Source organism: Pinus tabuliformis, chromosome 6 (assembly GCF_031772625.1).
Source record: "Pinus tabuliformis cultivar Carrire ecotype Pingquan chromosome 6, CPIR1, whole genome shotgun sequence".
Lineage (NCBI taxonomy): Eukaryota > Viridiplantae > Streptophyta > Pinopsida > Pinales > Pinaceae > Pinus > Pinus tabuliformis.
The window spans coordinates 1679282812-1679309275 of record NC_142292.1 but is presented as its reverse complement, the minus strand read 5'-3'; positions in this window follow the sequence as shown (position 1 = coordinate 1679309275).

The window sequence follows — 26464 nt, the reverse complement described above, 5'->3', positions numbered from 1 at the left end:
AAGGTTGGAGTTGACGTGACTATTGATCTGACATGCGAAGAAGGCTAAAGGATGAATTGAAGAGCAGAATGATGAAGTGAAGAGCTAAAGGATGAACTGAAGGTCCCCTTATCCCCCATGCTTAAGGAGTTGTATGTCCCCAAACACTGAGGAAAGGTGATTGTTGCTACAGATGACAATGGAAATGTTGATACAAAAATCCAAATTGTTGCAAATATATGTACAAAACCGTATAGTCTTCAACCTCTACACACTCGTGTGCAATCTTGTATATGTGAATAAATGGTGTCGATGTCGAACACAAGCAATAATCATTAGATTACCGACCATTGAGGAAGGCATTAACCAATGTGAGATATCCCACCTTTGATGTCAATGGGAATCAAGGCACTAGGTACATTCTACCAGCTATGAATAGATTTTTCGAAGTTGAATGGACTGCAGAATTCATCCACCAAGAAACATTGATATATTTCCTTAGTAGATGACAAGCATACCTACCATTAAGTCATGTAGGCTCCCAAGTACCTTATCTAACCGGAACCTTAATCCTAGATAATGTGCTAATGTCGATGGGATAAGGCTTGTTCGCAGGTGGGCCTTAAGGAATCCCACATCAACCAACTCGAGTATAAACATAATTAAGGATACATGATTTGAATAACTCATACAAATTTACAAACTTTATTGGGAAATTTGCTTGCCAATTTCCTAGTTTTTAAGAAAAGTCCCTGTTCAGTTGTGCCAGAAGAGTTGGTTTTCACAAAAGGACTTTTTTTCTCTTTACTAATTTAATTTTTTTATTTATTACAGTACTAACTTTCCTACTATACTGAAGAAAACATGTCATCCTTCAAGTGAAAGAGAACTTTTAATGAAGCCATGTATGAATAAGGTACAAATATATATTCATGTCCATATTTAACATATAAACTTTAGAAGGTACATGAGCATGAAAAATGAATAGTTTTGAAAGATGCCATACATAGAGTATTTGAAGATGAGAGTGGTACTTTGACTGGATTGTGATTTGGAACCAATGCTCGATGTAATCCTGGTAGTATTGGCCCATTTCTTCATTTGATTCACTCTGAAATCCCTCCTTGGTTGTGCCAGGAAAACTTGGATAATTGGTCTCTGGAATGCATACAAGGCTTTTTGTTGGGCATGGTGAGAGTTCATCGATCTCAGTTTCCGCATGATTCTCCTCATCGTATTTGGTACATGATTGCTCGATCTCCTTGGTAGATAAACAAGAGGAATCAAGGGATACTTCTAAATTCTTTTCTAGTTGTGGAGAGATAGATAATTTCCTAAATGCGGTGAGGATGAACTCTTCATGAGAAGTGGATACCCTAGCTACTACTAAGATTTGAGAAAGTGTTTCGAGGGAAATTCTTCAAGCTCTCAATCGTTCTTTCAATTTATGCTGCTAGTTGAGGATCCCTATCTCGCAACATGGATTAGTGCAAAGGGTTTCTTACAGCACCCCAATTTTTTTTTATCTTTAAAGTTCTTGAAATTTTAATCTAAATGAATTAAAAATTTCTAATTGCAATAAAAAATTACCAAACTTGAAATCCACACTTACTCGGACAACCAAACTTTGGACTGACCCTAAACAAAAGTAGATGTGTGGCTCTTCACTCACGTCTTACTGTCATCTCCACCCTCTAGTTTCCCTGTAACAAAGATCACATCAAAAACTAGTGAAAGAAACTATGCTCTAATCCCTTTAGCACCTCCCCAACAATGGTGCCAAAAATGTTGGGGAAATTATATGTGTTATAATTCCAACATTGAATTATCAATCTAGGGTTGTAAGACTTAGAGGCACAAGTTTAGGTAACATGGGATTAGAGAATCTAACCTAAATTAACATCAAATTACTAAAATCAATTCCTATTCCTATTCCTGAATTAATTACAAAATACAAATCACTAAACAATTTAATTCTCAATCTAAGTAAACTAAATCAATCAAAAATTAATTTCAATGGAAGTCAAACTTAACTACAATGAAACCACACTAATGCATTAACTACAAAATACTCATAATCTATCTACGGAATTCAACCTATGTTCAATGAAATCATTCATTCAATCACTCTAATGTTAATCAAGACAGAGCATTCTATTCGAAGAACATGAACACTAAATCAAAAAGCATGAACACTAAATCTATGCTAAACTAATATGAAATCTAATTTAAAATAATGAATACAAAATCTAAACTAAGCCTCAAAGTTTCTGATCTACTTTGGCTCAATGAAACAAAAGACATTGAAATGAAAAGGCTTCTAATGCTACCTCAAGCAATCGAATTGTAAAACTCAGAGAAATTGAAACAAATGACATGTAAGGAAATTGAAACTCTATTGTCAAAGAATTCATCAAATCTAGTATCCTAATCAATCTAGTGACAAAAATCAGAAAAATCAAAACCTTTGTTCATAATGAAAACTACTATTCACACTCAAAACTCAAAGGAATCTAACTATTGTTTATGACAAAACTCAGAGGATATCTAACCTATTGTTCATGATAAATAAAATAAAAATAAAAATAAATCAATGCTATCATTCATAATGAAACTACAAAGAAATCAAGTCTCTTGCACACAACAAAACTCAAAGGACTAAATCTACATAACGAAACTCACGAAATCGAAACTATTGCTCACACGAAAGTTCAAAGAGATTATATAGTAATGTACATAGTTCTTAATGTCAACACAACCATGTTTTCATTATACTTCATATTCAACTGAGGAACATACAATTGGAGAATTCATATAATGCCATCAAATTCATTAGGAATACAGAGTATGGGTTTAAAATACTTTCAATGCTTCAACCATGAATTTGAATCAATAAGAGTTCATAAATGTTTCTGTATAGTAAGATTCTCAAAAGAAGCAATGATATATCAAATCACCACTTAGCATGACCTTGATCAAGTTATATCAAGCAGTGAAGTTTATCTTTGTCAACTTGGTCTATGAAATTACAACAAGAACTTTGTGTACATATAAAAACTGAAGCAATCACACAAAATTTTGTTGTAAATTAACAAAACAAACTAATCCTAAGATCTAAAATAAACATAAGACTTGTTTCTAGAGGTGGTGGATCCTTTCCACTCCTGGAGCAAGCCTAGATTAACTCAAATCACTTAAAACCTCAAGAATCAAAAGCACTTACAACATTTAAGTACAAAACTGGAGTTGTATTAAAATTCAAACCATAAATTCATATGGATACCTTCTTTCAATCCTTTCAATCTATACTCCTTACCTATCCTCCTTATTCCCCCAAAAAAACTTACAATACACGCCATGGCTAAGCCATTTATAAGATTTACAAGGCGAATTAGTCATTTTACCCAATTCTAGAAAATTGCCCATTTTTAACAAATTGATCTCAATGATATTAACATATCTTCCTAACCATGGATAGTTTTGGAAAACGGTTTGGAGGGAGGCTGATTTCTTATATTTTAAACATAAACCTCCCTTGGATTGATCTCACTCAAATCTAGTACCTCGAAAAGCGTTCCCGAAGTTGGTTGTCTCACTATTTTTGCAAGATTCTAGAACTCTAGAAAAAGAGTCATTTTTTATAAATCTACCTCAAAGAACCACGTATAACCTTTATATAAATTCGAATCTGGATAAATGGTTTTGGATATGGATAAATTTTTATATTGGTAACAAACCCATTTTTTCATATTTTCCATATTCACCTCCAGCTCCACCCAAATCAAGGTCAAATTTGGCAGTTTGGAAACTGAGCGAAGTTTGAGTAGATTTGTTGATTTGGTTCTAGAGACCCACATGTGTGACCTGGGTGCAATGCAACTCATGGGAAGGTGTTAGTACATAATTTTTGACAATAACCTCCCTTGTTTTTCCTCGAAAGCGTGTTGAAATGTTGAAGCCCCAAATTGGATATTTCTGTACTCTACATGCACCAACTAGTTTAATTGACCTGTGAGGAATTTTGACAATGAAATCTTGAGGAAAATGAACTTAACAAAAACCGTCATTAGTAAATCATGGAAAAATCATCCTTAACCATAAAAAATCTAAGAAAACTAATGATAATCAACCACAAAATGCAAAATGTGATTTGACAGCAAGTTGAGGAATTATGGTATGGAATGAGTGTAAAAGTATATGAATTTAGGTTATGAATGGCAGTAATATATAGTGGAAAATTGAGCATATTTGAGGCCCAACATAGTGGTTGCTAGGATCTTTACATTGGTTCGCTGTGGCTTGATCCTGATTTAAACAGGAATGCAACAAAATACAGAGATAACCATATACACAAAGATGTAGTGGAAATAACACTTCATTTCATTAATGGAAAATACTGAAATATGCTTACAACCGGAAATAGAAATAAACCAGCTAGGGCGATGGTAGCTTATCTCTGAGGAGTGATGTGGCGGCTACATGCCTCTTAACTTTTCTAAACTGTGTTACAATAAGGCTAGAAGGCCTATTTATTATTGAGAAACAATGGAAAACCCTTCACATTCCAAAACCTAACCCTAGAAGATGAAACGCCAAATTGTGGGCCCCGTTTTGGGGTGAGTTGGACAGCCAACTTCCCGGGGTCGCGAATTGGTCGTATTATCTCCTTTGACGCGCATGATAGCCCATTGGAAAGATCTCTCCGAGGACTACGACAGAAAAGACGATTTTTTGATAGAAAAATAGGTGGCGGTAGATTTTCCAAAAAAACGTCGTTTAGGGCCTGAAAACGGCTCCGAAAGTTTAGGACTCGAAAAACTACTGAAAATAGTAAATTGCGTTGTAATTAAGGAAACTGAAAAAGTGAAAGAGACAGTTGTCAGGGTCCAAATGGGATAGGTGGGTGGCCACCAACATCCACCTGGACCATTCCTCCCCCCTTAGGAAGCAATGGTCCCCATTGCGTTGAGTTCCTCCCTGAGATGAGGAAGCTTCTGCTGAGCTGGGTCTCTGGTGAGCTGTTCTGCAATCTCTGATGTCTCCAGAAATCATGGGAAGCATGGTCGGCAATGGTCCACATTGAACACTCGGTGCAAGCAAAGGAATGGAGGAATGTTGTGCTTCAAAGCATTTTTTCTTGTAGCCTTGGTACTAGTGTAAGGACCATGTCAGAGTGGTCTGCATTTCTGATAGGTTCTGGTAAGGCGTTCTTTCTGTAGATGTAACCAAACTTTGTCGCCCACCCGAAACTTGTGTGGTACCCCTGTGGGTGAGGAGAAGTTGTTCCTATGTTCTATCATGACCGTATCCCTTTGCTGCTGCTATTGCATGGAGGAACCCTTTGTGGGGGTCATGGATGTAGGAACGATCTTCCCCTTACATTGGGAATGAACCAAATAGGAAATAAATTTCCTAGTTTGTGATATGAGCTTGTTGCCTTTCTTGGTAGTGATCAAAGAGGTGGCGGTAGGTGGGGCTACCTCCGGTATCCTGTACAAAGACTTATCCAAAGAAATAATAACAGCACGAGGCCTTGACTCATACATAGCATGTCACCTCCACAAGTATGGTTGGCCACCAACATCCACCTGGATCATTCCTCCCCCCTTAGGAAACAATGGTCCCCATTGCGTTGATTTCCTCCCTGAGATGAGGAAGCTTCTGCTGAGCTGGGTCTCTGGTGAGTTGTTCTGCAATCTCTGATGTGTCCAGAAATGGTGGGAAGCATGGTCAGTGATGGTCCACATTGAACACTCGGTGCAACCAAAGACATGGAGGAATGCTCTGCTTCAAAGCATTATTTCTCGTAGCCTTGTTACTGGTGTAAGGACCATGTCGGAGTGGTCTGAGTTTCTGATGGGTTCTGGTAAGGCATTCTTTCTATAGATGTAACCAAACTTTGTCACCCACCTAAAACTTGTGTGGTACCCCTGTGGGTGAGGAGAAGTTGTTCCTGTGTTCTGTCATGACCGTATCCCTTTGCTGCTGTTTCTGCATGGAGGAACCCTTTGTGGGGGTCATGGATGTAGCAACGATCTTCCCCTTACTTTGGGAACGAACCAAACAAGAAATAAATTTCCTAGTCTATGATATGAACTTGCTGCCTTTCTTGGTACTGATCAAAGAGGTGGCAGTAGATTTCCAAAAAAATGTCGTTTAGGGCCTCAAAACGGCTTCGGAAGTTTAGGGCTGGAAAAACTACTAAAAATAGTAAATTGCGCTATAATTAAGGAAACTGAAAAACTAAAAGAGACAATTGTGGGGGTCCAAATGGGATAGGTGGGTGGCCACCAACATCCACCTGGATCCTGGCTACCATAATTTTTTTCCCCTTTTTTCTTCTTATTGCCCTCCTTAGAAGCATCTTGTTGCTCCTTCTACTTCGACCCACTTGATCGTGCTCTCTTTACGCCTATGTTTTCCACGTATTGTGCCCATTCATAAGCCTCGTCCACCAATTTGGGCTTCAACAACATCACTTGCTCATGCAGACGGAGGTGCAGACCCCCTAAATGCTTGAGGAGTACACCTGTGTTCATTGGAGAGATACCCAAAATTATAGACATCTTTTTGAATTCCTTGGTGTACTCTTACATGTTTTGGCTCATATTTTTCTTGAAGTAACACAACTAGATCCTCTGGTCCTCCACGTACCCAATGGGATAAAACTGTGACTTAATGAGGGTTATGAAATCCTCCCACTTAGTCACTAGAGGTTATCCCTCCAACGTCAGGGTTTTTGTTTGGATCTCCCACCAAGTTAGTGGATGGACCTCTAATTTTAGTCACGTGAATGAGATCTTATGTCCTTACTTGATTTGATGGACACTAAAATAAACTTCTAGTTGCTACAACTAGTGATTCAACTTCAGAGCATCGATCTCACCATGGTGCAGCTTGATATCGAATTTTCCTTCCAATTTAGATAAGGATTGCGTTTGGTTCATGACACTTGAACTAGGTTGATCTTTTTTAGGTCCTTTCTTTGACTAGTTCTTTGTTTCTCCTCGATCTTTTAATCCTTGTTTTGATTTTTCCTCAACATTCAAACCCCCATCTTCTCCAAATATCCCAAACTTGCTATTTAAGGCTGCCATGAGGAGGCTTACAATTTAGTTGATATATGTGACTTCTTGTTCCAACCACATAAACCTCACCTCTACAGGATCACGAGGCTCGTTTACAGATTCATCGGCCATTATTAGGGTTTTACAATTTTCGTCCTCGCCGATCTAGATCATTGTAATCTCCACAAAATACCCAAAGAAACCTAGATCTGATACAAAATTATCCATAAACTTTCATATATATTCCACTTGACAGCTTTTCACAGCAGATCTGATAATATTATACTAAAAATTTGAGATTATACACTATTATAGTTTTATTAAAATTCTAGCTTTGTAGATTTAACTATAATTAGTGCATGCATGTGAATGGAAAATTATGAAAGAGAGTATAGAATGATAAACTAAGCTCACACACATAGATAAGACACAATATATTCTCTATGGGAAACTGATGAAGGAGCATTCAGCTCAGAAGAATCATTGTATTTTAGTAGACATAGGGGGTATTGTATTTTAAGGAAGTCAGTTTCCTAAGTGTTGAATTTATGTAATTACTTAGGTTTTGAGTGATTTTAATGAAAATAAGAATTAATTAAGTATTGTGAGGCATATTGTAAATGTTCTCGAATGAAGGGGAACATGAGAGAATCATGATAGTTGAGAGTTCATAGGAATTGATAGCTTTGGAAATTAATTGTAGATCTTGAATTAGGAATTATTTTATGATTTATAGGATTGAGGGGATTCTTAGGTTTCAGTTGAAATTATTAAGGATCTAAACTAGGAATTGGTTGTAGAATCGTTTTGTATAAATATAAGCCTAAAATGCATAGTCAAGTTAGTCAAGTTAGTTAGTTAGGGAGTTAGAGTGTGAAAAAGTTGACTATAAGCCTATAGGCAGATTGTGAAATAGAGGTCACTGATTAGAATATCAGGCCTGAGAGAGAGAGAGATACTCTTATGTAAATATTTATTTATCAATACAGAGAGTTTGATTCTGAACTATGTGGTGTGTATTGATTAATGGAGCTATGAATTGTGTGTGGATTAGAAGTTTCTGCATAGTATATGTATGTAGGTGATGTTCGAGCAGAACACAGAGAAGAAAGGAAGTATGTAGGATCAGGGTTTGATCGATGAACCTGATGAAAGGATCCAAGTGAAGTTCAAGGATGGTAGTGAATAAGAATGCAGAGAGTTAAGCTTAGGAGAGAGTTTTGATGTAGAGCAACTAAAGAAAAAAAACCCTTGAAGAAACCTGAAACTACAGGAACACTAAGAAATGGCCTAAACGCGAAGTAGGTAGAAAAGAACGAGAACTGTTAGATCATTTATATCGACGGATATTAATGGTAGAAGAAGAATGGTGGAGGAATGGATTTGGATAATTAGATCGACAGATTCGTTAGATCGACGATGATCAACAACCACAAGGAATAGGAAAGTATAGAATTTCTTGATCGTGGTTGAAGCCCGCACTCACTCTTAGCTGTCGATCACAATTTCAAAATTTTAGGTCACAGTAAACGGTGAGGGTTAGGCCTGTTTTTAACCCATGTGCTAGTAGAAGAACCACAAGCCACAGATTTGATGACCTCGTATCCAATAGGTATCGGGTCATAAAGTGATCGGACTTCAATTCCAAAAACGGACCCGAACTTTTATAGATTAAGGATTTATAATATTTGTCGGCTTTGCAAGGGCTGGTAAATATCGCACATGATCCATGTGTGATATGGATGCTGATCGTTGGATCAAGTGTGCCTTGATCAAATGGTGGAGGAACGATGATTAGGTTTGTTGGTCAAGTGAACCATCAACCGTCGGGTTAAATGATGAGATCAATGGCGGAGATTGAAGCCGATAGGACTTGGGCCTGAGCGGACCTGAGAATTTTATGGATGTGAGTTTAAGTATGTTTGTGTTCCAGAAGATGAATGGAAATTGCGTAGCAACCATTGATCTAAGGAAGTGAAATTGACTGTGGAAGATTGAACAGATAAAGGTGAGCATCGAAAAATGTGCAAAGGTCGTGTATTGGTGAAAAGGTAAGGTTAAGTGTGCTTTATGTTATATTTATAATATAGGATAATTATAATAGAAATAAAGTGGGATAAAGGATTAAGCAAAGTTTAGGAAAGGTGAATAAAGTTTTGCTGGAAAGGCTTTATTAAAGTTTAAGACTATGGACAGTCAATTATAATGTTTCCGCATGAGATTTAATTAAGGGGCCTTAAACCTTAACTTTTGAAGGTTTGACTAGGGAGGGTAATTGAAATTCCTGGGACAAATGAGATTATGCATTTTATATGCAAACTATGGGTAAAGTCAACTTAGGCTGGCACCATTTTGGTATCAAAGCAGCATAAGGGAATTTTTTGCAAAAGGTCTTTGAGAAAATTTGGAATAGAGTTATGTGTTCAGATGTGTGTGCAGGCAAGAGGAGATCAGATTCTAGTCTAACAAATAGTAGGCACACAGAGATAATGTGTAGTAGAATTTGTAGATGCAAGAAATAGAGAACAATCCATTCAAAGTGCAGGTGAATGGTAGAACAAGATCATGTAGAGGTGTTAAAGGTGAGATGATATGTTTTGTTTTAATTTGATTTGAAGATTGGAGACTGTGTGGTCTTTACATTGATGCACAAGTAGCAGCATAAGAAGGTGAGAATATTGCAACAACCTATAGCAAGGAGTGCTCAATTGGTTCCAGAGGAAAGAACCAAAGAAATGATAAAAGACTGAGCTTAGAGGAGAGAAGCTTAGTGAGGCATATGTAGCAAGAAGGAGACTTCTACTGCAGAGGTATTGTTGCAGCTCATAGAGGTAATTCCATAGAGGATGTGGGTAGAATTTCTAAGGGATAAAAGAAGCTGGTAAAAGTTTCTGAATGAAAGGAGAATGTGGTAGAACCTTGAGGAATTCCAACAGAGGTTGGATAAACAGGATAGTTGTGTTCTTGAAAGGTGCAGATGAGTTGAAGCCTAGAAGGAGCAGAGAAAAGTGATCGAAAGAGGTTCCAGAGACAGAGAACCAAGCTCTTTCCAAAAGACCAAGTACAGAGGGGAGCTTGGTGAGGTAAGTGGCAGTAGGGAGGACTTGTTGTTGCAGAGGCTTTAATGCAGCTCATAGTGAAGGAGTGAGGAACTCATAGAGATGGAGATGAAGATCACTACTGATAGTCATAGTGGAGGTTCTGAGGAAGACCACAGTAGAAGAAAAGTTAAGAAAGAGAATGCCAACGAAAATGACAAGAGAATGAGTCAAGAGGAAATTGATAAAGAGATTGCTGAGATGAAAGAACAACTCAATGTATTAATGATGATACTTGAGGAAACCCAAATACTAGGTTGGGTCTTGAAGAAAAAGCTAGCGAAGTGGCATAAGTTACAAAGAAAGCTACAACAGAGGCAAGTGAAGAGCCTGGTGGAAGAGCTCAGAGAAGTTGAGTTGGAAATGGAAGTTTCCATTTCTGAAGAAAAACATGGTGAAGTTCTGGGTGAAGATGAAGACTTGAAGACTGAAACTTCAAGTGAGACCAAAGGGTCACATGATTTTAAATCTGACAATTTTTGTATGTTTGTAGGTGAAACATGTGAAGAAGGACAATTTGCTGATATTGACATAAATGAAGAAGACAGGCAGAATCGAAATTTTGTTCTGAAAGAAGAAGTAGAGCAGGATTTCAAACAATTAAGTGAATGACTTGATGATATTGAAGAGAAGACCATCGAAATATTTCTGAGTCATGTAAAGGACTTGGAGTAGCAGGAGGACTTGGTGAATGAATCATCAAATGCGATCATGAGGTCTTGTGGTTTTACAGCTGACAAGTTGTGTGTGAATGTAGGTATTGCAGAAGACAAACCATCTTATGGAACTGTCTCAAGAATGAAGCTGAAATTTGCTAAGCAAAGTATGATGATGATTGTCTTTCAAACGAGAATCAAGTTGAGTTATTACAGAAGAAGGAGTTCATAAATTCCTTGTTTATTGGAGGAAATATCTTCAGTAGAAACTAGACAGTTATTTCTTATGATAAGAAATTTTCTATTGATGAGGACAAAGAGGAATTGATTTTCTTAAATGGCCAAAGGGAGAGTGATGGAAAGACATCTAAAACTATCACAGAGATGGAGGATTAGAATTTTATTCTAATCAATAATAGAAGTAGTGTCAACAAGAAGTTATACTTGTGACAAACAAGAAGATAGTGGGGATTGTACAGAGATTTTAGGAGAAATTCCAAGTGCGATGGCAAATTTATGGCATGAGTTATGTCTTTTGGAGAAAAGGCTAGAAAACCAAAAAGTAAGTGTTCAGATTGTAAAATCAGAACTGAATGAGAATGAATAAGTTCACTACAATGGAAAAGGACAGGAAGACATCATTGAAACAGATGGTATGGAGGAGAGACTAGCTGATAGTCTCGTCAATTCTATTAAGAATTCAAATCAGCATACTGATGTGTTGATAGAGGAGGAAGAATCAGAGTAGCATACTGATGTGTTGCCAAAGGAAGAAAACACATAGAAGCCTTGTGATTTTATTTTAATAATTGTTTGGTGAGTGCAGGTTTAGTTGTAGATGCTGGAGAAAATTTGGCACAGATGAGTAGCCAAATAAAAATGAAAGAGGAAGATTTTGTGGAAGTATTTAATCCATGGAACATAGATGTTCAATTGCTGGAAAGAATGCTAGACAATCAGGATTCAATGCAGAAAGTTATAATCATGAAATAGGGTGAGGATGAAAGGGAGGCAGTAAAAATAAATGAAGAAAAAGTAAGCGTAGGAAAAAGAGTAAGTGATAGAATTCGACAACTTCAAAGACAAGAACAATAGTTTGAAGAGTTAGTAGACAGTAGAAACAACTTGAATCAAAGAGAAAGAGGTAACAGTAAGTGGCAGACTATGGACCAACCCAAGAATGTGTTGGAGATGGAGATTGAATAATTATGGCAGTTGATGATGAAACAGTCCAGGCTGAGGGAAATGACAGCAGGAAGTGTCATCAATCAGAATTTGAAACTGATTGACGAGAGGAAGATGAACCAGAAGACAACAGATATATAGTAGCAGCAAAGGTGCAAGGAACTTGGGTAGTTACAAAACAAAGTTTGAGACCTTGGAGGTTTTCTATCAACATATGAATGCACATGATCAGGAGATAATGAATGTTTTCTACTTTGGGAGTTTGATGCAGGAGCATTCAGCTTAGAAGAATCATTGTATTTTAGTAGACATAGGGGGTCTTGTATTTTAAGGAAGTTGGTTTCCTAAGTGTTGAATTAATGTAATTACTTAGGTTTTGAGTGATTTTAATGAAAATAGGAAATAATTAAGTGTTGTGAGGCATATTGTAAATGTTCTCGAATGAAGGGGAACATGAGAGAATCATGATAGTTGAGAGTTCATAGGAATTGATAGCTTCGAAAATTAATTGTAGATCTTGAATTAGGAATTAGTTTATGATTTCTAGGATTGAAAGGATTCTTAGGTTTTAGTTGAAATTATTAAGGATCTAAACAAGGAATTGGTTGTAGAAACCTTTTGTATAAATGTAAGCCTAAAAGGCATAGTCAAGTTAGTCAAGTTAGTTAGTTAGGGAGTTAGAGTGTGAAGAAGTTGTCTGCAAGCCTACAGGCAGATTGTGAAATAGGCGCCACTGATTAGAATATCAGGCCAGCGAGAGAGAGATACTCTTATGTAAATATTTATTTATTAATACAGAGAATTCGTTTTTGGACTGTGTGGTGTGTATTGATTAATGGAGTTATGAATTGTGTGTGAATTCTAAGTTACTGCATAATATATGTATGCAGGCAAAGTTCGAGAAGAACACAGAAAAGAAAGGAAGTATGTAGGATCGGGGTTTGATTGATGAACCCGATCAAATGATCCAAGTGAATTTCAAGGATGGCAGTGAATAAGAATACACAGAGTTCAACTGAGGAGGAAGTTTTGATGTAAAAACTAAAGACCAGAACCCTGGAAGAAACATGAAACGACAGGAACACTAAGAAATGGCCTAAACGAAAAGTAGGCAGAAAAGAACGAGAGCCGTCAGATCATTTAGATTGATGGATATTAATGGTAGAAGAAGAATGGTGGAGGAATGGATCTGGATCGTTGGATTGAAAATTCCGTTAGATCGACGTTGATTAGCAACCGCGGGGAATAGGAGAGTACAAAATTTCTTGATCATCGTTGAAGCCCGCACTCACTCCTAGTCGTTGATCATAATTTCAAACTTTTAGGTCACAGTCAATGGTAGGGGTTAGGTGTTTGGTCCCTATAATACTAGTGATTACCCCATTACTATTGTAGTTAAACCCCTTATTTATATTGTTGTGCCCCTATTACCCCGATATTGTTATTTCTGTGCCCCATAGAATCCCTCTATTGTTATTTTTGTGGCTTTATATTATTATTGTTAGGTCGGCTGGATTATATTGTGACTCCTTAGACTCCTATATATAGAAAGGAGGTTTTGTCATTTGTATCATCCAAGAATTGTTCATTTATGTAATGTAAAGGAGGTTTCCCCCTCGAAGAGGTTGAATTCTAAGGCATTGATCTATCTTTTCTATCTTTTCTTGAGCTGGTTTCATAACATTTGGTATCAGAGCTTTGGATTCTAGGGTTTCGCTGATCCAAACAGGTCATTGTGGCATTTTAGCTATAAATTTTTTCTGTGATGTTTCAGAAGTCGCAAAAAAACCCATTTGAGAAGAAATCGGGCTGAATCTTGGGTCTGAATTTCAGAGCTTTTCGCGCGATATTTGCGGAGATATGATCTGAGGAAGTTGGTCTTTTTGCAGACTCCTGAATTACATTCAAAACAGGTGACCTGGTGAAAATCGTCATAACGTTCTCTCTGGGGATCGGATTGAAATTTCTTAAGAAGGTACAGAAAAAGGACGGACTTTAGTTTCTTGTGTTTCAGATTCAAAGGTTGAAACAGTGACTCGTGGCACGTCGTACAAGTTCGCTCTACTGAACCAGTCTAAAAGCAAGTCACTGTGGGAGATTTCACATAACTCTTCCTTGGAGAATCCAATTTGGCTCAGACTTGTGGCATTGGAAAGAGGACGTAGAAGGCTAATGCAGGTAGCAATTTTAGAACTGGATGATCTGAAATTACAGAGATACATCAGATTCAATATCAGGCTTCTATAAAGTGAAAAAAAGGTGTGTAGTTTTTTTTTAAATTTTTGTGTAAGCTTGGTTTAACAGAATTCAAAGGGCATAGTAAAGCATTATTATCGGTAAATGATGCCCTGAGGAAAGAAAATACAAACACCTAGTGAGGAACCTGAAAGCTCTAGCATGACTCATGAAGAAAAGGAAGAAATGCTACATGATATATCAAAATTACAAGAACAAGTGCAACAAATACCACGCTCACAAAAGCTAACAGAAGCTAAGATAAGTGGCGTGGAATCTAAGATAAATGGCGTGGAATCTAAGATAAAGGGCATGGAAGCTAAGATGGATGATTCGAAGATAGATTTGAAGAGAGACATGGCATATTTGAAGATAGATTTGAAGACAGACATGGAAGAATTGAAGAAGTTGCTATAAGAAAGGGTCACTAATGGTGAAAAGGTAGTAAAGGAAACTCACGACGAGAACAAAAGAAATGTTAATCATGATTCCACAGACGCTAATGTTGGATCGAAGAATCACCATGTTCCAAAAATCGATATGAGGAAGTTTGATGGCAAGGATCCCGCCACATGGATATTACAGATGGAGCAATTCTTCGATCTCAATAATGTGCAAAACGCACAAAAGGTACATATGGCAACTGTATATTTGGAACCAAATCAGTTTGTATGGTATCAATGGATTTGCTCTCGTAAACAATTTATCACTTGGGCAATTTTTATGGAAGAATTGATAGCACATTATGAAGATACAAAAAGCAACACTTTTTTTAGCCAATTGATAAGTCTCAAACAAAAGGGTTCAGTAATGGAGCACATTGAGGAGTTCCAAAAATTGAACATAAGGGTAAAAGATATTCCAAAGGAGCATAGGATTGACGTGTTCATATGGTCTTTAAAGGATAATATCCAACATGATGTTCACCTTTGGGAACCTGATTCATTAGAGAAGGCATTCAGGTTAGCAAGAGAAATGGAAAGCAAAATTATGGCAACCAAGAAGCATACCACTCACAACTATAAAGACGGAAGTGTTGTTGCCCCTAGTATTCCACAACCTATAAGGTTGACACCACAACAATTGGAAGAAAAAAGAGCAAAAGGGCTTTGTTACAGTTGTGATAGCAAATACACTAAAGGTCATAAGTGTGCTGAGAAGAAATTATTCTACATAGATTGTGAAGAGGAAGAAGAAAAGGAGCAAGAAAGGTCAAAAGAAGAAGATATACTCCAGGAACAAAGCCTAGATGAAGAAAAAATAAATCCGACCATATCTTGTAATGCATTGGTGGGAATTACCACTCCTCAAACCATCAAGATAGAAGGACAAATCAAGAAGAAAAAGGTAATAGTGTTGATTGATTCAGGAAGCACCCACAATTTTATTCATTTTAGGGTAGCAAAAGAATTGAATTGCTTCCTATATCTAGCACCAGAGTGTCAAGTGATGATTGCAAATGGAGGAACAATAAATTGCTCTGGAAAGTGCCATAATATCAAGCTATCTATGGGAGAATATGTATTGACTAGCCCAATGCTTTCCATTCCAATGGGAGGTGCTGATGTTGTACTAGGAGTCCAATGGCTACAATCCTTGGGTACAATAGCTTTTAATTTTCAAGAACTTTTCATCAAATTTTCTACAGAAGGAAAGGAAGTTGAATTAAGGGGTATTGCAGGGAAACCAGGAAAGATAATCAGCTCTAATGGCATGACAAAGCTTCTAAAAAAGGAGCAAAGAGGTGTAATTGCACAATTATGTTCGCTAGATGTTTCCACATTGGAATCATCTATTTCTCCAGATCTCCAAAAAGTCCTGGACAATCATTCCAAGGTATTTGAGACTCCAAAAGGTCTCCCACCTATGCGTGATCATGATCATGCTATTCATCTAATTCCAGGAAGTGTTCCTCCAAACATCAGGCCGTACAGATATCCCTATGTCCAAAAAAGTGAAATTGAACGTATGGTTGCAGAAATGCTAGAGGCTGGTATAATTCAACCGAGTCAAAGTTCTTTCTCAGCTCCAGTAGTATTGGTGCACAAGAAGGATGGATCATGGCGCATGTTTCTGGATTATAGGGAGCTCAACAAGCTCACTATTAAAGATAAGTTCCCCATTCCTGTTATTGATGAATTACTGGATGAATTGCATGGATCAATTTACTTCACCAAGTTGGATCTTTGTTCAGGATATCATCAAATCAGAATGAAGATTGAAGACATTCCGAAAATGGCATTTAGAACTCATGAGGGTCATTATGAATTTTTGGTCATGCCTTTTGGCCTTACCAATGCACCTTCAACATTTCAAGGTTTGATGAATTCAATTTTCAAACCATTCCTTAGAAAATTTGTGTTAGTATTTTTTGATGATATACTAATCTATAGCAAGTCTTGGAAGGATCATGTTGAACATGTTGACAGGGTGCTACAACTATTGGAGGAGAAACAATTATATGCAAAAAGATCCAAATGTTTCTTTGGAGTCCAGGAGGTGGAATATTTGGGTCATATTGTATATCATGAAGGAGTTAAGGTAGACCCTAGCAAAATTAAAGCCATTAAGGAATGGAAAATCCCCACATCCATAAAGCATCTGCGAGGATTTCTTGGGTTGACAGGGTATTATCGCAAGTTTGTTAAGAATTATGGGAGAATAGCAGCACCTCTAAAAATATTATTGAAGAAAGATTCATTTTCATGGACTCTTGAAGCAACAAAGGCCTTTGAACATCTTAAACTGGCAATGTGCCAAGCACCGGTCTTAGCTACACCGGACTTCACAAAAACCTTTATTGTGGAATGTGATGCTTCAGGAAATGGAATTGGTGCTGTTCTAATGCAAGATGAAAGACCCATTGCTTTTGAAAGTCATCCAATCAAGGGAAAGTTTTTAAGCAAAGCTATTTATGAGAAGGAAATGTTGGCAGTACTCCATGCACTTAAGAAATGGCGACCCTACCTAATGGGAAGACACTTCAAGGTAAAAACGGATCATGATAGCCTTAAATACCTTTTAGAACAAAGATTATCCTCTGAAGAGCAACAAAAGTGGGTCACAAAGATGTTGGGTTATGACATTGAAATCATCTACAAAAAAGGGAAGCAAAATGTGGTGGCAGATGCACTCTCAAGAAAGGATGAGGATGTGGAAGCATTGTTGTGTGCCATTTCTATTATCCTACCAGATTGGATAAATGAAGCAAGGGAGGAATGGAAGAATGACGAAGAAGTGTGGGCACTTATTCGAAAGCTACAACAAGATTCCAGTACTTCTGATACATTTAGCTGGCAAAATGATTCGTTATGGTACAAAGATCGCTTATACCTCTATAAGAATTCCCAGCTAAAACAAAAGATTCTTATGGAATTGCACACTTCTCCCTTAGGAGGGCACTCAGGATTTTTAAAAACGTACCACAGGGTTAAGAAGGAATTTTTTTGGGATGGCCTTAAATCAGATATTCAAAAGTTTGTGGCGGAATGTTTGGTTTGCCAGCAAAATAAAGTTGAAACAATTAAGACACCGAGTCTATTACAACCTTTATCCATTCCAAGCCAACATTGGGAGGAGGTTTCAATGGATTTTATCACAGGTTTACCCAAGTCTGAGGGAAAGAGGGTCATCATGGTGGTAGTTGACAGACTTACCAAGTATGCAGACTTTTGTGCATTATCACATCCATTTAAAGCCAATACAGTTTCTATTGCATTTATGGAAACAGTTCAAAAGCTACATGGAAACCCAAAGATTATTGTAAGTGACAGAGATCCCATTTTAACTGGAAAATTTTGGACATAATTATTTTCTTGTCTTGGTACTCAGTTAGCTCATAGCTCATCTTATCATCCTCAATATGATGGGAAAACTGAGATAGTAAAAAAATGTTTGGAAGGATATCTTCGTTGCTTTGTATCTTATAAACAGACACAATGGGTCAAATGGTTGCCTCTGGCTGAATGGTGGTATAACACTTCCTTCCATACAGCAACAAAAATGACCCCATTTATGGCACTTTATGGGTATCAACCACCATCCATCACATCATATTTAAGAGAAAATTCTAAGGTTCAGGCAATGGAACATCACATCGAACATCAACAACAAGTCCTCCAACTCTTAAAGGATAACCTCATGTTGGCACAAAATAGAATGAAACAACAGGCAGATCAACATGCAGTGAAAGAAGTTTTGATGTAGGTGATTGGGTATTCCTACGGCTACAACCATATAAGCAAATGTCCCTAAAGCAAGCTAAGAAGGATAATAAATTATCACCAAAGTATTATGGTCCGTACAAGGTGTTGCAAAAGATTGGTACTATGGCATACAAATTGGAGCTTCCTGCAGCTTCTCGACTGCACCCAGTTTTCCATGTTTCATGTTTAAAGAAGGTTATAGGTGGCAAGCTCCCAATTCAAACAATGTTGCCAGAACTTGACGAGGAAGGAAAAATTATATTGGAACCAGAAGTAGTCACAGAAACAAGAACTCAACAGCTACGAAATCGATCAATTTCAGAGTATCTTATCAAGTGGAAGAACTTATCCGCTGAAGATTCCACATGGGACGATGAGAATTTTATGCAGAAGTATCCAGAACTACTCAAGCGTTGAGGACAACACTTTTTTGAAGGAGAGGGGCATGTTGGGTCCCTATAATACTAGTGATTACCCCATTACTATTGTAGTTATACCCCTTATTTATATTGTTGTGCCCCTATTAACCCCATATTGTTATTTCTGTGCCCCATAGAATCCCTCTATTGTTATTTTTGTGGCTTTATATTATTATTGTTAGGTCGGCTGGATTATATTTTGACTCCTTAGACTCCTATATATAGAAAGGAGGTTTTTTCATTTGTATCATCCAAGAATTGTTCATTTATGTAATGTAAAGGAGGTTTCCCCCTTGAAGACGTTGAATTCTAAGGCGTTGATCTATCTTTTCTATCTTTTCTTGAGCTAGTTTCATAACATTAGGCCTATTTTTAACCCATGTGTTAGTTGAAGCACCACAAGTCGTAGATTTGATGACCTCGTATATCCAACGAGTATCGGGTCATAAAGTGATTGGACTTTAATTCCGAAAACAGACCCGAACTTTTATAGATTAAGGATTTATAATCCTTGTTAGCTCCGCAAGGGCACGTAAACGTCACGCATGATCCCCTTGCGATACCGCTGCTGATCGTTGGATCAAGTGTGCCTTGATCAAACAGTAGAGGAACGACAATTAGGTTTGTTGGTCAAGTGAACCATCAACTGTCAGATTCAATGATGAGATCGATCACAGAGATTGAAGCTGAAAGGACTTGGGCCTGAGTGGACCAGAGAAGTTTATGGATGTGAGTTTAAGTTCGTTTGAGTTCTGAAAGATGAATGGAAATCACGCAGTAGCCATTGATCTGAGGAAGTGAAATCAATGGTGGAAGATTGAACGGATAAAGGTGAGTGTCGAAAAATGTGCAAAGGCCATGGATTGGTGAAAACGTAAGGTTAAGTGTGCTTTATGTTATATTTATAATATAGGAGATTTATAATAGAAATAAAGTGGGATTAAGGATTAAGCAAAGTTTAGGAAGGGTGAATAAAGTTTCTATGGAAAGGCTTTATTAAATTTTAAGGCTATGGACAGTCAATTATAATGTTTCCGCATGAGATTTAATGAAGGGGCCTTAAACCTTAATTTTTGAAGGTTTTACCAGCGAGGTTAATTGAAATTCGTGGGACAAATTAGATTACACATTTTATATGCAAATTGTGGGTAAAGTTTGTTTGGGCTAGCATTAGAAACCATTTCAGGAGAAGCACCCATCTAGAAGGTGAGGCTTCTTCCCTCTCTTTCTATGTCTAGAATTATGGATGCAGGTAAAAGGAACTAATTCATATGACCTGTGGGCAGCTACAGTACATAGATCATCTTTGTGTGCTCTACCTCCTATCTCTCCTAGCTATCTTTGCTTAGTTATGAAAAAAATTCTCTCGAAATAATGGAATGACTCTTCCTCCTGGTGTCCTGGTTATAACATAGCCCAGTACGCTACTAGTGGTTAATTTTTACTACATCAACTCTTAACTAGAGTTACAAGATAGACTCTTCTACAGTCTTTTACATCATGAACATGCTGCTAGCACTTTTTCTATGAATAATGGGGGTTCAGTCTTGACGTGACATCCTCCCAAATTATAGGTGTGAAAATAGGAAGGTCCACTTCTGAGTGGCATAAATTTTGCCTATGGACTCTGATTGACATGCTTCTTGCATTGTTAGAAATATCTCTATGTGTCCAATAACATCAAATGGTGCAGCACTAAAGTGGCAATTTTTTAGCCCCTAAAAAATGCCATTTCATGCCTCAAAATGCTCTTGGAAGGTTTCAGACCTCGTTTTTCCAAACTGGGTCTTGCTAGTATAAATGGTCCTGTGAGCTTATTGCCCCATTTTTTTCACTCCAAATCCATCGAGATGGATGACAAAAGATATAATGATCCAATCTGAATCAATTTTATTTATGAGCATGAAAACATGTTGAAGCATAACTAGTAGGGATTTATGATTTGGTAAGTGTTTTATATAATCATGATGTTGAAGTTGTTGATAACAATAATTACAGAGAAGAAATGTGACTTATGCAAAGGATGGATTAATAATGTCTAACCCATATTTTATACAACAAATGAAAAATATATTATAGTTAACACTATGGTGGGAAATGAACTAGTGGTCCATGCAGAGTGAAGGATCCTCAAACACAAGATAATCCACTGTAGGGAACAACCAGGCCACAAAACCACAGTGCTCGAGGAATTGTGGGGTGAATGATATCATGATTAATGTAATGGATTCTAGTTAGTTATGTTAGAATGTAAGATGATATTTCTTTGTAAAATGTTTAACATTGGAAAAGGGGTGGTCTCCCCTACTACCATTGAGTGAGCGATGAACTCCCTCATGAAATGTTTAATAAAATAAATATTTTCTAGTTTTTCCCTTTAGGGATTTTAGGGTATATTGGTGTCCTTTTATGTGTTTTCCTATTTTTTCATTTTGATGATATTTCTACCTCGCATGTCGTTAACACTTACATCATCAAATATGTGATTAACTAGCTTAATTAAATGAACAATGATAATGAGGCAATGTTACTATGGAAAGATTTATGTTAACATGTTGCAATAACGATTGTTACGTTATGTGACTTGGTATTCCATTTGTAAAGTTACTTTATGTAATGACCATGATTTTATCTAATGGTTACTTAAGGAATATGGAATAAGTGATTGGGAATATGACATGCTAGTAAATACCATAATTTTTTTCTAATCCTATGTATTTTTACACAAGGTATATAGGAGGATGTTACAAGTTGTGTGCAAGTGGTATCAGAGAAAATATTGTAGCGTGGAACCATTTGGGTTTTGTAAGAATGCATAGTAAAGGTATGATGCCAATAGATATAAGTTCATATGATACTAAGGAAAAGTACATGAAAATGTATGTAGTTGATTGTATTTGAAATGAGATACATGGTGGTGTTAATAACTGCAGTAAATAATGATAACTGTTAATGTATGCTTTAAAGAATAATTGTGCTCATGACATTTGAATCTTTATGCGGATAAAGGCAATAAGAAATTTTATTGCATTATTTGTAGCTAAATCATGAAAAATTTGAATACTTACACTGTAATTAGTGATAGTGTGGATTAACTACCAATCTTTGCATGCATACTCTTCTAATAATGCTTGATGGTGCATTTAAAGAAAAATGATTAGATTTACAATGCACTGCTTATAAGAAAAGAATGAATGCATGTATTATTTTGTGTGACAGTGAAGGAATGTAGAAAGGTGGGGTTTTTGCTTTAACAGGACAATAGAATGTTTTAAAAGACAATGAAGAACCCCTTTGAATGTTAAGAATAAACAATCAGTCAAGTGGTAGGTCTTGACTGTAATGGATAATTGTCGATTATGTCTTGTCGTGGATTTTGATTGAGTTTATGATGGTTGGTAGCATTGATTATTTAGTATATTTCACTACCTTTCATGAATTAGTATTGCATAACATCATTGCTGGTAATTGCAATGTTAATAAATTGTAGGTAATCAATTGACAAACTTTACTATAATATGCATCATTCAGTTCTTAATTGAAGATTATTATTAAAGTGGTACATAATGTGATCATAGTAGATTATTCTCTGGTGACAATAATATGTTTAAAATTGACTTTGATTGGCTTCTAAATTGTTACCGTATTTTTTATTGCCACTAAATTATTAATGGTTAATTAGTGTTCTTGTATGAGTAAGATTTGTATATTCTTTTATCTAGTATGCAAGAAACTATGACGACTACAGAAGTGGATATTTTTTTAACAATGCATATGTATGACTATAATTTCTTGAATGTCACAAAGAAATTAGATCATGATAACAATAATGTCTTTAAAATTGATTGATTTAATAAAAATGTATTGTTATGTCAATACTAAAAACAAAAATGGAAAAGGGTTGTGGCTTTGCATGTGAACATACATAAATGATAATTGGTAGGAAGGGGGAAGCCAAGATTATTCAATATAACTAGTAGAAAGAAGTTGTTGTTGAGTACATGTTTTTTTCAAACTTCACAACTCTACAAGTTGATGATTTAATGATGATGTTAGACGATATGCGTCATACATATAACAAAAATGTTCATTTCATCCTTTGGAAATTCATTCAACGTGTCTCAATATTGTGGTCACACTATATAGTAAACATAATTAGTTGAAGTCCATTATGTTTTGGAAATATGGGTCTTCATTGTCAATTCTAAACAAAAATTTGTATGACAATGTGAATATATTTAGCATTACTATTTTATTTAACCAAGAAAATCCTATGTAATTAATTTCAATTTAGTAATGTTGCATAATCACTGGTGGTTAGACACGTGCATAAATGAAATGTCATTTTGCATGTTAATTGTTGTATGGAAAATTTTAAATGAACACCACCTGTATGACATGAGAGGTGAGTCATGATTTCCTATCAAATTTAATTTTACATATTATGGGTCCCATGCTAATGGTCAAGTACGAACACATGATGTACATAAATTTCCTTTCTTATTTAATATTAAATATAAAAAAAATGTGCATATGGTTTGCCATGTAAATTACAGTGGGAAAAGGTGCTAAAGAGAATTTCACATCTGAGACAGTTACAAAACAATTGGGAAAGGCCTAAGGAGGGTTATGGGCAAAGGAAATTCCCTTCCATATTTCCTCTCCATAGAGGTAGATCATCTCAGTAAGGGAAAAGGGTTGGAAAGGAAACTAAGAGCAGAAAAGTCTGAGGAAAACCTATTGGTTTTGGAGCCTGGTTGGAGGAGTCCTAAAATAGTTGTTGTTGAGGTTTAAATTCCTTAAGACAAGATGTTGTTGGAGGAAAAGGCAGGACACTAGCAAGAAGAATCTTGTGTTGGACCAAGTGTGGTGACTGTTAAGGAATTTTCTTGGATGTGAAATTGGCTTAATATGGTTAGTGGAAACCAATTCTCATTGGTTGGGGGGGGAATTCTTTTTCCCAATGTGGTTTTCAAGCTACACCAAGTTGACTAATCAGATAAGTGACTTGTTCGAATGATTTTTTGTATGTTTGTGTGAAAAAATATGTACATCTTGAGAAGAAAGGAGCTTATGGCTCGGGGAGGAACTACTGAAAGTGTAGTTCCTTTATTGTATTATCAGTCTTATGGATGTCTATTGCAAGGGCTAAGACAATATGCACTTTGTGTTGTTATAACTACTTTCATCATTTCAATCATTAGAGAATTTTATGCTATGTAAGTACTTGGAGAGGTAGTGTGATTAAAATATAGCCTCACATTGCATAAATTATTGATATTTGAAAATGTTGTGATAAAAAATAATGTGATTATGATTGAAGTGATACTAACTAAATTTGTTGGTCATATGATACAGGGTGCTTTCCATGGAAGCTGATAAAGCACCCTAGGTTCTTGTTTTCGGGCTGATAAACCACCTATAAATAAAATTATTTCATTAAGTGGCCATGACTTCCAATATTATTGACAAGTAACAATAAGTTTCATAAAGACTCTACTTTTGTTTTTCCGAAATTGCATAATGGCTAAAAGATTAAAAGTAAAGTTGAATATTTTGTAGCTATAAATGTTTATGATTATTATAATACATGATTATTTATTTATTTATTGGTATTTCTTGAACATAAAATACTTTATTTTGTAGTGGAAGGATCCCCTTTTAGTTGTTCTAAGATAGATGTCATAATTTAAAGATGATCTAAAAAAAGTAGATTGTGAAAGATAAATGTAATCTAAATGAAAATACAAAGTACCAGTGGGAGATAAAAACTAGGAAAACATGGAATGATGATGAAAAGAAGAAGGGGTGAATGTCGAGGACGAAGTTATCTTTAAGGAGGGGATTCTGTAATATCCCTATAACTACATATTTACATTCGACATTCATAAAAATATTATTTATTTGTATGTTTAATGAATGTTAACCATTAATAATTAGTTATGATTCGGTACATTTGTAATTACTGTAGAGCAACCATATCATTTTTTTCTTTATTCTTGGTTGGAACTTATCAATTTAATGCTTCCATTCGTCTTAGAGCACGACTTTTGATCTTAAAATACATTCTAAAATAGAGAAAGAAAGAGGGAACGTAAATGCATTTCTGATGTATTATCAACATCATGGATTCCCTTGTAATATGTCATTGGTTGGCAGTTGTTTAACTCTGGCGATGGTATTTACAATCGTTGCTTTATTGGAAATATTTCTTCATGTTCTCCACATATTATCCCTTCCTAAAAAATTCATTATGGGTTTTATTGGCACCATGATCATACTCATTCCTGTGATAATGGCTCTAGCTAGCTATTTGAACATGGTGGTGGAGATATGTTGCACAACGCTTCAACATTCTTGTGGAGAAATGCAGGGTAGTGTGAATGATGGTGTTTTATCTATCAAACCCATGAAATTTGAAGAACAAAATTGTCATGGTTGTTGATGAGGTGGAAGCTATATTATTACATATGCCCATTAGACAAAGTGTGATATTAGTGTTGAAGATCGTAATGCGAAAATTAATGGAGGAAGAAAAAGGAAATGCGATCCAAAGTAATGCATGCCATACTTGTCATTTCATATTTGGGATGTTAAGGTATGAAATGATGTATTTTTTTGGTACATATTTGATGAATATGATTATATAAAGTGGTTAACATGAAATGGAAATAATAAAAGTAAACCTTCTTTGACCTCCTATAAACCATAGATACGTAGCTGATTGTGAATTTAACCATGTTAGATTTCTTGAAAACAATGTGTATTTCATGCTCAAAAAGAATAATTGTTGTATTAAATTTCTTGGAAAGGAAATATGTATTTGCATGCACGGAAAGAATAGCTATTGTGTTACATTTCTTGAAAAAAAATTATGTTTTTGCATGTACGAAATAATAGCTATTGTGTTAGATTTCATCAAAAGAATATGTGTTTGTATGCATAAAAATAATAGCTATTGTGTTAGTCTTCTTGAAAATAATACATGTTTGTATGCACAAAGATAATAACTGTCGTGGTAGTTTTCTTTTAAAAAAATATGGATAGTTGCACTTGTCTTTATTTCGGGAAAGAATGTGTTCATGTATGAAGAAATAATAGTAGTTTTGATGAATATATTTTGGAAGGATTTCCCTCTTCTCATAGCCATGTTGAGTCCTTTAAAATATTACCCTATTCTTGTGGGCAGAGGTAAAATGTAACTAGTCAATTTCTTATAATGTATGGGAGGTATGGATAGATAGGCATGCCTTGGTAATATTTATGCATTTTACTTTATGCATGTGAGATTTGGATAGATAGACATGTGTCATAGCCATACAGATGCATAGATAAATAGACATGTTCTTGTAATTATGTGCTTTCATTTAATGTATGTGTGATAGATCTCAATACTCATAGACATTTTATTTATGTGTATAAAAATATGTTTGAAGCATAACTAGTAGATATTTATGTAAATATTTTATATAATCACGATGTTGAAGTTGTTAATGGTAGTAATTGTAGAGAAGAAATGTGACTTATGTGAATGATGAATTAATAGTGTCTAACCCATCCCTTATACAACAACTAAAAAATAGATTATAGTTAACACTATGGCAAATAATGAACTAATGG